Here is a 15962-nt window from a genome sequence, read left to right as displayed (position 1 = left end):
TACACCTCCCAACCATTAGTGTCGCATGGTTGAAAGTATCTCAGAAAATTTGGAGAAAATGGCCGGCGATCGGATTATAATGCTTGTTATTGAACAATACGGGAGATACGGGTACTTATCGCGTTCCGGGTCGCCTTGTAACATCCGTGGCTCGGGGGTAAGGACTTTATATTTGAAATTTGAACGTTTATGTACATGTGAGAGTTGGCAATGTAAAAAAAAATCGAACACCGCTATAAACCAGGGGGACTCGGCACCATGACGTTTGTATACAAGCGTCATGTGAACCATGCCTACCCGAATACCCAATCTCGGCACCGACCACTTGGGGTACCTCGCTAATCATTAGACTCCCAGTAGCCTACACAACCACAGTGCACTTACATAGCTGGCCTGGCCATAAACATAGCATGGCATCAACATAGATACTGCATGCAGGTCTCTAAAATCCTCATAACTTAGGCCTACTAAATTCTCAACCGATTTTCATATGGACGTGTTATGGTTACGTTATGATATAATGTGGTTTGAAGCAGACTTGACTTCGGACTTTGCTTGAGTTATTGTTGCGCTCGGGAGGCATGCGTTAATCCGACAGACCTTTTCTCCGACTATGTGGCATCCGCGTGCGGTTAGGGTATTGCACCCGTTGCGCTCTGCTATTTTGCACCTGCTATATTTTGCAGAGTTTTGATAACCTGTTTCGTAACCGCAGTTTTAGTTAGTTAGTGGCGCCTTTATAGGAGGATAGGATTATTTTAGTAGCCTATTCTTTGTATGAGTGTTTTTCTTTGTTATTTGTTTTTATGGCATAGAGGCGTCTTGTTTAGGGAAATTTCTAATACATATATGTTCACCCTTTTTAGCCATTGTGTTGTGTCGGTTTTATCCTGGGTTTTAAGTGTTGTTCTCGAATTTAAAAGTCTTAAGTACTTCATGGGTAAAATTGAACCTGTTTGACCTGTAAAAGAAAAGTATTATTAGAGGAGTTCTTAGGCTCCTAAACCAAACCTGAGTGGCGTAGTCTGCAAACCATTTAATTCCATTAATACTCACAATAATTACGCACCCCGCACTTTAATGTGCACCTGATATTTTATTGTTGTGAGCGATTTGATGTGAATTTATCTTAAAAAGTAAAACAGTGCCATTATTCTTAACAAGAATTGGCAAGTCAAATGGGTCACCAGACCTCTCATTTGAGTCAACCGTCAAATGTGACACCGCTGGCCACCGTCACATTTACTTGAGTAAGTACAAAAGTATTGGCATCAAAATATACTTTAAGTATCAAAAGTAAATGTACTCATTATGCAGATGCAGAATGTTCCATTTTACAAGTTTTATATTTTGTATTTCGATACTTTTCAAAATCTGTTCAGGAAAATCTGCAATGTACAAGCTCACAACGTGACAAAGTATCAAATAGGGAGTAAAAAGTACACTATTTGCATCTGAGATGTAGTGGAGTAGAAATATAAAGCAGTGAATGTGGACATACTCAAGTAAAGTAAAAGTACCTCAAAAATGTACTTAAGAAGGCTGCAGTGCTCAAGTAAAATTATACTTTCCACAACTGGTTGTCATATGTTATCATTTCACATTATGTAGGCTATGCAGGGGGCTTGAAATTGGTCTCTACCAAAACGTAATCATAAAAACATACACTGCTTATTATTTATCTTCTTTGTGAGACAAATTAATAATGTAATTTAATTTTAAGAGTGAGACACTAGCAACAGGGCCGCGTCGCTGTGGACAAATAGACAGGTTTCCTGTTAGTAAACATTGAGAGGAATATGACCGCGCAGCTGCGGGGGGAAGCCTATGGGTGCGTTTGGAAATTACGCACCGGAGCACACTCGCCTATTAGTTTGTATTGGCCAGTGCGCTCACTGCCGCTCAGGGCTGTATTTTCGAACGCGCCTTCCACCCCCAGGCATGCGCAGATTGCGCATTCTGCTCTGTGATGACGTCGCTCGGAAACCCGTCTATACTACAATACATTTTAGACATTTTACTTTTAACAGACGCTGTAGTGCCACTCAGCCAGTAGGGAGAGCCATTAGGCAGGGATGCTTTTAATCTTAGACTAGTCATCTGAAAGTTTCCAATAAGATACCCAGTGGTGGAAAAAGTATTCAATACTGCAATGTAGAAATACTCTGTTACAAGTAAAAGCCCGGAATTAAAAATGTAGGCCTACATAATCCGTGTACGTAGCGTTCAATTGATATCCGTTCTCAAATCCCAAAATCGAAAATCGGAAATTGTCCGTTCAGTTTATATCCGTTCTTAAGTCCCAAAATCGAAAATAAGAAATTGGCTTCATCTCATGAATGGAAAATGGAAATTGACCCGTTTTTTAATTTAATTTTTTTGTTAAACACAATTTTTGCCAAGATATCAAGTATTACTTTACAAGCCCGTATCTTGCGTTCAGTCTATTATTCAATGTGAAATCAAAAATCAAAAATCGAAAATTGGCTTGATTTTCAATTTTAGCCTTTCATCTACATGAATGGAAAACGGAAAATTACCTGTTTTTTAATTATCGATCATTCATATGCATTATTATACAAAGTTACGGATAGGGAGGGGGCGGAGCCGAGACTCCACCCCCTCCCTACGCGCCATCTTGGTGAGGTCCGGTTCGGTCCAGCAGCACCGTGTTAGCTCCGGCTAAGTGTAACACTGTAAACAAACCAAGGGCGTATCGTCATAGAGGCCAATGGGGCCATGGCCCGGTCTGAAAAACTCTGCTCCCCCAGGGAAAAAAACAAAAAATCAACATAACAACATTAGCACCCCATCACCCATTCTGTTGTAGCCAACCACAGAAATTCGCCTTTGTTTTCAAATCGGGCTTATTTGCATTCGGCCGGATTGTTAATGGGTGGCCATTAAAAACCGGTTTCCCCGTCAAACCATCGTTGCGCGAGCCCCCCCCCCTCCCCCCCCGCCGGCCCGCGGGGGGGTTTAAGAATCTGGCCCGGTCCACGTTAGAACCCACCATACGCTACTGAAACAAACACATAGCAGCTACTTTAGCTAGTCACTGCTAGAACATTTTACGCAGATTAAGAGGAAACAATACGAGGAGAAGATTACATTTATCGGTATCGATCCGTATAAGCTTGTTACGAGTGAGTTTAGTGTCAATAAGGATCTTTATCCGCCGGGCCATACATTATCCGGATATTGTATGATTATTATTTAGTGTTTACACGCAGTGCCTACTACACTATGGACCAGTTGATGGCCTACAACAGCCTTGAGGCTCAATCTTATTTGTGCAAGGGTAAGTAAGTTTGTTTTTATTATTTTGTTTTATCGTTTGACAGGTAATGTTGGTGAACTGTAGAAGTGCTGTGCAAGTCTGTGTGTTAGCGTGGCTACTGTTAGCCTTGGATCAAGACTATCGTAGATTTATTTTATCTGAGTCAGACTTGATCAAATACAACTAATATATAGTCTTGATCCAAGGCTAAGCTTTTTTAGCCCTGGCGTTAGTGAGTTCTCTCTAACTTAGAGAGAACTCTAACGCTGGACTAAGCTACTGTGTGCCCAAAAGAAGTCAGACGTAAACAAAGCCCAAATATGGGCCTTATTAATGACCCAAAATAATTCATGAAAGTCGAGTCTGTCCATTGTGGCTGGCATGCAGATAGTCAAGCTTTGTTCTTTGAGAGTTTCATAGGGGGAAAAACACAAGTAAAAAGTACTAGCCTGGTTACCCAGCACTTTTCATACAGTCAGTGGCTGGTCTTACAAGCAGGGTCTTACAAGACTGGGTCAAAACGTACCACAACCAGGGTCGGTAACACCACAGCATTCTAACTAGATATAATTACAATTACGATCAGGGGTCTTCAACGTTTTCAGGCCAAGGACCCCTTGGCTGAGAGCGAGATAAAGCAGGGACCCCCATTATATTGTATAGAATATTTCTTTTTTCATAGATTTCATAGGCAGCTTCATAGACTTGTTCCACAGCACTATCATGTTGGATTCATGTTAATGTGTATTTCCAAACATTTAATCATGCACTTAAACAACACTTATACCTGACCTTTCACTCTGTACTTAGCCTGCTCTTTTTCCCCGCTATACTAAACCACTTTGCCGAAGATAGCAGATCTACAAACGCACAACGCCTTTGGCTAAAGTTCCTCTCAGAATAGGGATACTTGGTTGAAGTGGTTTATGTAAAAATCACACAAAGATTTGGCGGACCCCCTGTAGTAGCTCTGAGGACCCCCTAGGGGTCCCGGACCCCCTGTTGAAGACCTCTGCTTTAGACATTATTTGATTTTTTTGTTGCACGCATGCAGTGTTGTCCTATGTAAGCTGAAGACAATAATACCCTAGCGGTCTGTTCTATCACAGTAATATCACTGTTTACTCTATTCTCAGGTGCTGCACTCAGCAACCGAGGGAGAAGCCAACCTCTCCCTGGATCATGGCCCCAGAGCACAGCACACTGGGGCGGTGCTTGACGCACACTGTGACTGCAAGTCTGGACTGTGTGAGGTCTGGTCCCGTGTAGGTGCTGCGCTGCAAGAGTCCAGAGGAAAGACACAGTAGAACCTTACTCTAGGTGCTTGTGGCCCACTTCAGCGACTGAGTCAAAGCGTGGTAACGTGAGTTGTGTATTTTAAATTGAGCATATTGTTCTAATTCATTAGAACCAGGGTCAGTGAAACCACAGCATTTTAACTAGATAATGACAATGCTTTATGTATTATTTGATTGAAGCATGCAGTGTTCTCTTATTTAAGCAGAAGAAAATGATCTAAAAGTTAAATGATATCCTACCGGTCTGTACTATCACAGTAATATTCCCTGTTTATTTTATTCTCAGGTGTTTTTGACCCATCTGCAAGTAATAACCTGAAACACCTCCAAGGAGTCTAATTAAGACCATCTGCACTCCAGGCAGCTCCCAACACAGCGTGTAGCAGCAGGACCCTCGCTACAAGAAGAGTCACTCCAGGCAAGGCAGCATGACGCTGGCCACCAACAGAGCCGTGCCTACTGCTCAAAAGCCCAGCAGTTTGATCAGCGTCACCACCAGCGTCCATCAGATTTTCCTGGAGACTGTGTACTGTACTGGTTGGCAGAGGATTCAACATTGCAGATAGTGTAGGATCTGTCATGGCATGATTAGTCACACTAGCCTTTACAAAAGGGGGAAAAACAGCTATATTAATCTAAACTAATATTATACTTTACTATATGCTATATTATACTACTATATTGTGAACTCTCTATACATACATACTGTATATCTCTACATATCTACTATTTTAATGTGCTTCACCAAAACGAAAAATGTACTAATCTTTGTGCAGTAGTAGCCTCGTGAAGAGGATTCAAGCTCTTAAAAGAGATGACTTCAAGAGCTTGCACTTGAATTGTGAATAAAATGTTTTATTGAATGCCATTATTTGCCTTGCATATTCTGTAATCTGTAGCCTACTATTGATAAATGTCCTACTTGGTTTAAATTAAGCAGTTGTTTTTATGAGTGATGTTTAGATTAGATTTAGTTTCAACTTTATTGTCACTGCACAGAGTACAAGCACTACTGAGACAACAAAATGCAGTTTCGCATCTACAGCTGAGTTACAGTGTGTCATGTCCAAGGAGGAAGAAACTGCAGGAGATTCTTCTTACTGAGAAAGTGGCTGAGAACAAGAGAATCATGTGTTATCACTATAATCAATGCAATGGTTCTCATACTTTTCCATGTCAAGGACCCCCAAATTAATATGTATTAGCCCCATCTGAAAATATTTTGTCCCAGGGACCCCCATACTATGTTTGTGTTGTAAAATGTTTCAAAAACATTCAAATTCTTCTGAAAATAGCCGATCTACAAGCTCACAACACATCACATTGAGACGACTCAGACGAGGAGCATGGAGTTTGGTTATATTTCAAATAGCCAATGTACAGGGAGGTGCTTAAAACAGATGTTGATGCTACGTATATATTAAGGACCCCTGGGGGGTCCCTGAACCCCACGTTGAGAACAATTAGTGTATGTATAATACAGGGCTCTTCAACAGGGGGTCAGGGACCCCTAGGGATCCTCAGAGTTACAGGGGGCCGCCTAATCTTTGTGTATTCTGGAGGGAACTTTAGGGAAAATAGCCGATCTACAAGCTTGTAGATCTGCTATTTATAGGCAATGAGGTTTGGTGTAGATGGGGGGGGGGGGGGCAGACCAAGTGAAAGGTCAAGTTTATGGTTTAAGTGATTAAATGTCTGAAAATACAAATGAACATGGATCCAATATAGTGCTGTCAAACCTATGAAGCTAACTATGAAATCTATGAAAAGTTTGAATCTGCCACACAATTGTATACAATATGTAGTGGGGATCTCTGATCATCTCTCAGCTATGGGGTCCTTCGTCTGAAACACCTTGAAGACCCCTGGTATAATATATAAATAGAATGAACTGTAAGCGTAGGTATGAATGTGACATATACAGAACAGTATGAACACTAAACTGGTGTACTGTAAATGTTATGTATTGTACAGTCGGAGGTATACAGTGTGTACATATACCTACAGCTGTTAATCTGTAACATTCACTTTGTGTGTTTGGGATATTTCACCCCCAAAATGACCTTTTCTATGGATTAGTCACCCCATGGAGACTTGAATTGATGGAAAGTAACTAAGTACATGTACTCAAGTACTGTAATTAAGTGCACTTTTGAGGTATTTGTACTTTACTTGAGTATTTCCAATTTCCAATACTTTTACTTCTACTCCACTACATCTCAGAGGTAAATAGTGTACTTTTACTCCACTACAATTATTTGAAAACTTTAGTTACTAGTACTTTGTAGATTTTGATTATTATTACTGAACATACATTAACCACTTCAGCCCTATATACATTTTGGCCATATGAAAATAGCCGATCTACAAGCTTACAATGCTTCCGATGTGACGCATTGTGAGCTTGTAGATCTGCTATTTTCAAAAGATGTTTATACATTTGAAAACTTGAAATGGGACATTCCAGTACTTTTACTTTTGGTATTTTAAGTACATTTTGATGCCAATACTTTTATACTTTTGAATTGCGGACCTTTACTTGTAACAGAGTATTTCTACATTGCAGTGTTGATACTTTTACTTAAGTAAAACATTTGAGTACTTTTTCCACCACTGGGTATATGTTGTACAAACAAAGACATTAACACTATAGATATTGCTGTCTAGAATGTGTACATTATTAATATTGTACCTTCAGGCGTCCTAGCCTACTGTATGTCTTGGCATTTATATTTCACTATGGCACCATCCATACTAGTCCAAACAGTATAGGCCTACAATACATATTAACACATTTCTACCAGTTTATACTGTTCATAATACTGTATCTTAGCTCTTTAATTCCAACCCTTTATTTGTTCGTTATATAATTTAGAATACATCATGTACTATTATACTGTAATACTCATGGCATGACACATAAATCATGATTATCGCATTCTCAACCATTTAAACCCAGTTGGTGTGAATATCCTGTACCCTTCCTATACCCGATTCCTCTTCCAGCGATCCAGAAACAGATGTGTGCCTAGCTACTGTGTACTTGTTACGACCTTATAAGGTGTCTAGAGGCTAAGGAGTAACACATACACAGGTAACGAAAAAGTGTACATTAATATTAGGATCAACCTTAAGTTTACAATGGATAATTAAGCAGATCAGGGAAAGCAACAAACTTCAGGGTGGCCAAAGCCAAAATACCCCAACCCTACCTGAAAAGAAAACAACCTAAACTCCACCAAAACAAAGTTACAGTATAGGCTCCCTAACTAAACAAAACAGGGTCAAAAGGGGGAACAAAATAAATGGCGGCACATCCCTACAAGCTTCCCTTCTCTATTATACTCAGGAAAAAGGTTTGGAATATGATTACGTTTCCTATCTAAGAATAGTCTATACTTTAAACACTAAGTAAATAAAGTTACCTACTTACGCACTAAGCAGGAAAAAGGTATGGCACACAGCCTATAGACCTACAGTAGCAAACACCAGCTAACTAACAGAAAGGGTTCAGCACATGGAGGTGACGGATGGTAAAAAGGCTGATGAGGAGCTTCTCCCAGGCTTTTATGCTGTCTGGGCTGATTGAGGAAGCTGCAGCTTGCTTTTAATGCTCTTCAGGTTGCCCTGGTTGAGCTTAGACTGGTTTTAAATGCAAGCAAAACTAAATTCATGCTGTTCACTAGGGCTAAAACCACCAACCTTAGTAATATAGTCATAACCTCTTCAAGTGGTGCTACAATAGAAAGGGCCACGGAATACAATTACCTTGGCATCTGGCTAGATGAGAAATTGTGTTTTAAATTTCACATTGAAAACCTTGTCTCTATAGAAATAAATCTTGCTTTCCTGCATCCAGTAGGAAAACAATTAGTATGGAGACATTATCTATAGAACTGCTACTCCATCAATTTTAAAGCGCCTCGACACTGTGTACCATTCTGCCCTAAGATGGGTCACTGGTGACAGCTATGGTACCCATCATTGTACACTCTATGGGAACGCAGGCTTATCCTCTCTATCTGAGAGGCGTGATAAGCACTGGTACAGTATGTATTTATTTCTAAAGCCATCTCAGGAATGCTGCCCCCTTATATTTGTTCTATGTTGGATCAGAACCCTATTACATACCAGACCCGCTCAACTGATCTCCTGACACTCAAGGTTCTTTTTGCACAGACAGAGTTAGGCAAGACAGCATTTTCTGTCAGTGCTCCATCTGCCTGGAATGAGCTCCAGAGGCCCTTGAAAATCAAATCACTTCCATCTTTAGGTCATTTCAGGGAAATGACTTCCAACAATTTTGTTCAGGATTGTAACTGCTTTATTTAATTTAATTTTGGTAGATCTGTTCTAGTTCTTTGAGTATTTTAGTTTTTTTTTAGTGATTTCTGTATTCTGATTCATGCATCTTATGTTGCTGTATGTGAATGTCTATTCCTGTTGATTACTGTGTTCTGTTTCTCGGCTACATTGAAAATGAGGGCCTGCCCCTCAACTGTACTCCGAGCTGAAATAAAGGTTATGATGATGATGAGGAATGAGGCCCAGGTGTGTCTCCAGACACCACGCCACTCCTCCAATCTCTACTCCACCCTCCATTACCAAGTAGGGCACTGAAAACACTCAGAGGGTTAAAAACACAATATGAGGCCACATAGGGCCGTAACAGTACTCAATGTATAACTATACATATATATATTACACTGTACTGAAAAATGACACCATTATCGCATTCTCTCAGCCACTGTTCGCTGTGGACACGCCACCTGCTGACTCCTGAAGATCTGATCAGTAAACCCAAACGGAATCTGCAGTTTTTTTTCTGTTTTTCAGTGGTGATTCAGGAGGAAAATCTGTGGGATTCTGCGGGGTGACTTTTTAAGGCTTTAGACAGTTATCCAGTACTATAATCAATGTGTTTGGAGCAAGAATAACAACCCTAAACATGCTAAATAAATCTTAAAGTACCACAAAGTAAGATCCATTAGTCAAACCTTTGATTTTGTCATTTTTTATTCAATACTAATTCACTCCTTCATGAACATTCTTTAGTACATATTCAATTCAAATAACAAATGTGCAATAAAATGTAAATTTGCCACTGAAATGCATTGGGAACAGGTAGATTAAACATTAATCTAAGAAAACAATAATTTACCAATGGGTCCAACATGAACATACATAAATTCATTCTCTAAATAATGTAATAAATACATAAATAAGTATAGTGCAAATGCGAGAACTGATATTTTTTTAGAACAATTTAAATAAAAAGAATTTATAATTAAACCACAGATGTTTGTTTTTTCTGTATGTATGCAAGTCTGTACATTGGAAAGGAACAGTTTACTTTAACTACTTACACTCTCTATTCTAAGACAAATAGACCTGAGTTGCAACTGTACTTTCCTTTACACGAATTCTCTCTCATAAAAATAGCCGATCTACAAGCTCACATCGCGCCGCATTGTGACACGTTGTGAGCTTGTAGATCTGCTATTTTTGGCTAATGTTATCCCCAGAATATGGATGCTGGATTTTCTTTTTTTTAATTAAAAGGAGGGGAAAAAAGAACATTTTACATAATCGTTAAACATACATTAATTAATTTGTTCAATAAATAAATTTGGAACAAATACATACAACAGATATAGTGCTTGTTCAAGAGAGGATACAAAGCACTTCCGGAACATTAAATAATCATTGAAAAACAGATGATTGTTTTTTTCTGCAAGTCTATGCATTTGAAAAGAACAACTTTAACATTCTATACAAGACAAGGCAACATTTAACAACCATTAAAGCGTGAGTGAGTCAGTCAGTCAGTCAGTCAGCCTGAGGCTTTCAGCCAGGCATTCTGAGTCAGTCAGTCAGTCAGTCAGTCTGTGGCTTTCAGTCAGGCAGTCAGTCAGCCAGCCAGCCAGATAGCCAGCCTCTGGCTTTCAGTCAGTCAGTGGGGGTTATTCTGCCGACAGTTGAATTTGGCAATAAGCATCATTGTAATGTTGTGTTCAGTCAGGCTCCGTCGGTACTGTGTAAGCAGCATAGTGTAATGTGAGAAAAGACTCAACATCCACTGAGGTAGCGGGGTGATGGAGGTACAATGATGCTAGTGGGGCAAGAGTGGGCATTCTGTCCTCCCTGGCAGCCCACCACTCCACAGGACTGACATACTCAGCATCACTCTAGTCCATGTGGACGTAACAATGTCATTCCTCAGCTGACACAAGGGTAAGGGCAGGGGCCACCTGGACATAGTCCTGAATGTTCTTTCTTAGACCAGCCAATTGCTTGGTAAAACACTGGGAGGGCTTTGAAGAGATCCATGCTGGGGTGTCTCTCCATCACAGCCTGCAGCTTTGCAGAGCAGTTAGCCATGGTCTTCTGGAAGAGCTGAGAGTTTGATTGAATATTTTATTAGGCAAAAAAATTTAAAACAACACATTTACATTTAAAATACTTTGTCTAACAGGTCCGTTCATAAAAGTCCTTGCGGACTTGTTTCCAATGAGGGCCTTGGTAGTAGGCATCATGGAGTAGGCATCATGCTCATTCTCATCCAGCTCCCCCAGCTGCTCTTTGGTCCCAGGATGCCAGTCTTCAGCCCCTGCACTGCAGCCGTATTCAAACATGTAGAGGTTGTCAAGTTGACCATGGATAGTGGCAGCAGAAGGGTTGGATGTCTCCTGTTGAGGAGATGTGCCAGACATGTGATGTGTCTGGAGTTGGGGAACAGGCCATGAAGAATGATGTTGAAGGCTTTCTTCATGTAGCTTGCTGAGTCTGTGACAAAAGCCCACACGTCACTGAGGTTGATGTTGTAGCTGTTGAGGCAAGAGATGACTGCCTGTGACACAGTGTTGAAGTTGACTCTCTCAAGGAACACAATATCTGATGTCAGAGATGGCTCGCCAACGGGTTGCAGAAGAATTCCGAGGACACAGCGACCACAGGCATCTGTTGTCTCATCTAATAAAACATAGATGGCCTTTCACTCCACCGCACTCTTGATATCCTCCACATACTGAGGTAACAGCTCTAGCAGGTAGTCTGAGCGGAAGTGGGACAGAGCTGGAAGGGATCCTCCCTGCTTTGCAGCCAGTGTGGGAGCTTTCTCAAGGGGAATATCTGCCTCAACCAGTCTTAGTAAAACTCCAGCACAAACTCCTTCCTCTCAGCAGTAGATGGGGTCTTGGAGAGGCAGGCAGCCAGAGTTTGAGTCCTCGATCGTACTGGAAAACAAAGAAAGGTTTGATAATGTAAAATAAACACAGTATCATTGTACAGAAAATCAAATAATAATGCAAACCTACTGTAAGCTCACATATACAAGCCCCTCACAAATATCTGCCTTTCAGGTGTGTATTGTTGAGTGCTGGTCACAATGAAGCGCCTCTACCTCACTAATAACATAATACAGCTTTATTTTCTTTACAATTATCATACTAAACACATTACTGTCAATAGTAAGAACTGCAGTAGTGCACACATGAACCAAACTTCTCTGTCTTCATATTTGATTAAATGTTCTCACTACTCACAAAAATGTACATTACAGGTTGAGCATAATCATCCTGGCTGCTAGACTAGGTATATGTAACAAAACAAAGCAAACTGAAAACGAGTATTTTTGTAACCATCACTGGTTACAAAAAACATTCTCAATAGTCTTAGACTATTGAGAAGCAGTTGCAGTTGGGGAACAGGCCATGACCAGGGGTCTTCAAGAGGGGGTCCGGGATCCCTAGGGGATCCTCAGTGTTACTACAGAGGGGCCCAAATCTTTGCGTTACATTAACCACTTCAACCCTAGCATCCCTATTCTGAGGGGAACATTAGCAGAAAATAGCAGATCTACAAGCTCACAATGCACAACTTAACATGAATCCAACACATTAGTGCTGTCAAACAAGTCTATGAAGCTGTCTATGAAATATATGAAGATGTTTAACGTGCAACACAATTTTATACAATATGCAGTGAGGGGGTCCCTGCTTCATCTCTTAAGAGGTCCTTGGCCTGGAAAACATTGAAGACCCCTGGTCTACTATTCTCCTCTATGGGCTATATTTCTTAAGATAAGCACTAAAGCCGATTTACATAAAATAAAACCATTGTTTCTCTTTATAACGCTGCAGCTGTCGTCCCTCTGCCTTGCCTGGCCAGTGTTGCAAAAAATAAATAAAGTAATTTCATCAACTTACCAGTGAGCGTGGGTCTGAACACCGAGATAATATGAATGGAGCGCTGGACGGAGCAGCAGAGTGATTGGAAGATTGCTTTGCGGCGATATCAAAGCGTGACGTTACGACCTCACCAAGATGGCGCGTAGCGAGGGGGTGGAGACTCGGCTCCGCCCCCTCCCTATCCGTAACTTTGTATAGACCCCTTAACAGACGACGTCATACTGGCTGCGTGCAGCCAGTATGCGCGCAACGAAACCCATTATATCAGGTCTCGTTAGGACGCGTCTCACTAGCCAACACACACAAGAGGGGGTTGGGGTGTGCTGAAACCAGTGCACCCCGAAACAGGTTGGGAATTGATTGCGTGAAACAATCACCTGTGCGTCCAGGCTCAATGTTAGTAAACAAATAATTGGTCTATAATAATGCATATGAATGATCGATAATTAAAAAACAGGTAATTTTCCGTTTTCCATTCATGTAGATGAAAGGCTAGAATTGAAAATCAAGCCAATTTTCGATTTTTGATTCTGGATTTCACATTGAATAATAGACTGAACGCAAGATACGGGCTTATAAAGTAATACTTGATATCTTGGCAAAAATTGTGTTTAACAAAAAAATAAAGTTAAAAAACGGGTCAATTTCCGTTTTCCATTCATGAGATGAAGCCAATTTCTTATTGTCGATTTTGGGACTTAAGAACGGATATAAACTGAACGGACAATTTCCGATTTTTGATTTTGGGATTTTATTTTGAAAATCAACTGAACGCTACGTACACGGATTCTACATGAGCAAAAGTATCAAAATGTACTTGGAAGTACCAAAAGTAGAAAGTACTCATACAGAATGTCCCATTTCACAAGTTTTCTAATGAATAAAATAGAAAAGAAAAAAAAAAATCAAATAAATAAAGGCATTGTGAGCTTATGTAGTCGGCTATTTTCAAATGGCCAAAATGTACATAGGGCTGAAGTAGTTAATGTATGTGTTATAGTAATCACAATCTACAAAGTAACTAGTAACTAAAGTTTTCAAATCTTTGTTGTAGAGTAAAAGTACAACATTTGCCTCTGAGATGAAGTGGAGTAAAAGTAAAAAAGTAGCCTAGTGAAAACTGGAAATATTTCAATAAAGTAAAAAATACCTCAAAATTGTACTTAAGTACAGCACTTGAGTAAATGTACTTAGTAACTTTACACCACTTGCCATTACCTACATTATTGCATTAAACACTACACTACAGTGCAATGAGGAGAAACACGTGCCTTACCAAACACTTGGGAGAAGAATTACCCTAAGCAGAGACCTCCCAATGAGCCCAGTGGTTGCTTAGCAACCTTCCAAACAGCATCCAGCTGAGAGGGAAATTAAAGAATAAACGTTCAGTCTCTGCTGATCACCAGTGATTCTACTTATTTTACTCATATTTATCTATTTGTATTTACTTCATAACAATGGAGGTAAGTCGGCACCATGTTGTTTCAGAGGTTATTTCATAATATTGATAAACGTTTGTCAACTCACACTGGCTGACTGCAGCTACAAGTCATAGAGTTTAGCTGTTCCTTTATACTCCGTAGTACGGCGGTGTCGCTTGCCGACAAGGACTTAGATTTACAAGCTAACATGTGTCACATAAAGCAGTGTTTCTCAACCTGTGGGTCAGGACCTAAAAAAAATAATTAAAAAAAAATACCATTACGGCATCAAAAATAATCAACAAACTATAGGCTACTATAAAGACTGGTCAAACATTGGCCAAATTGTCAAATAATATAATAAAGAGGCAAACAGGCATTGTGAGCTTGTAGGTCTGCTATTTGAACCGAGTTAAACTAATTGTAATGCCTCAACTCTTACAATTCCAAGTGCTTGTCAGTGTGGGGGGTCCCCAGTTCAAATATGATTATCTATGGGGGTCACAAGCCTGTAAAGGTTGAGAACCACTGACTTAAACACTGTCAAATAAAACACGAGAATGTCAAGAATACTTTCATTGCTGACTGACATTTTACAAGTGATAGGCCTATGTTGGTGTCTTTGCCTGGCCTACTTGTTGTCAATTAGTTGTACAAGCTCTTGTCTTATTGGATCTTGTTTATTCGATACACTTATTTGTTTTAGCTCTTGCTCATTTGATTTTCTTATTTGTCTCATCTGTTTATGAAAGTAGGTAGCTGATATATTGCACTTTTACTTTAGCGCTAGGTACACTCTTAGTTGCTTGTTTTTGAAGAGAATGCACTTAATACTTCTGGTCATTAGTAGTTTCCTTGCCTACCTTGAATGAATGCACTTAATACTGCAAGTCACTTTGGATAAAAGTGCTTGCTAAATGACTGTAGTGTAAATGTAATGTAATGTGTCCCTTCTCCAACTTCTCTAAAAAGTAGATTTTTACACAAATTGCAGTTCTGGGGTATGCTATGTATGCTATGTAGCAGACCTAGGCTTAGGCATTTAGGCAATTTATTTATTTACAACACTGATATGTCCTTTTTTAAGCGGATCTATACAAGCTGTTCACACATGTCGCATCACAATGTGTCATGAGCTTGTAGATCGGCTATTTTCGCTTTTGCATGACACCATTGTATAATTAAGAATAAAATAGGGCATGTGTTAAATCAGACTAATGATTTTAGTCGATTATTAAAGAAAAAAATCACACCTGTGTGAAGGTAGCGGCGCCTTTGATACATTTTGTCATCAATAAGTGTTTATAATGTGTTTATAGCCACGTGTCACGTGAAGCTTGACCAATCACTTTGTTGACGTGTCTGACCAATCAGAACGTTGACGCAAAAGCCAGGTATAGAGGGCTACCGCTCTATACCTAAAGGTATAGAGCGGCTAGCGCCGCTAAAAATCACACCCTGTGTGAAGGTTGCGGCGCCTTTGATACATTTTGTCATCGATATGTGTTTATAATGTGTTTATAGCCACGTGTCACGTGAAGCTTGACCAATCAATTTGTTGACGTGTCTGACCAATCAGAGCGTTGACGTGTCTGACCAATCAGAGCGTTGACGTGTCTGACCAATCAGAGCGTTGACGGTGAACACGGACAAAGTCAGGTATAGAGCAGGATCCGCTCTATATATGACATAGCTTATTGTACATTATAAACGCCACTACTGTGCCAGGCCAATATCGGTCAACTGATCTATGGTTCTAGTTTTCCAACAC

At 40.1% G+C, this 15962-nt stretch overlaps 1 long non-coding RNA gene across 1 annotated transcript; it reads left to right on the top strand.

Annotated features, from left to right (window-relative positions):
• The first annotated feature begins 3009 nt into the window (after nucleotides 1–3009).
• LOC311061396 lies at nucleotides 3010–5404 on the top strand. Its single transcript, XR_014602384.1, has 3 exons — nucleotides 3010–3301; nucleotides 4417–4643; nucleotides 4865–5404. It is a non-coding gene; the product is annotated as an uncharacterized lncRNA (long non-coding RNA).
• The last annotated feature ends 10558 nt before the right edge of the window (nucleotides 5405–15962 follow it).

Source organism: Gymnoscopelus microlampas (assembly GCF_963454915.1).
Source record: "Gymnoscopelus microlampas genome assembly, chromosome: 15".
NCBI lineage: Eukaryota > Metazoa > Chordata > Actinopteri > Myctophiformes > Myctophidae > Gymnoscopelus > Gymnoscopelus microlampas.
The sequence above is the reverse complement of the archived record's forward strand: the minus strand, read 5'-3'. Positions and strand labels throughout refer to the sequence as shown.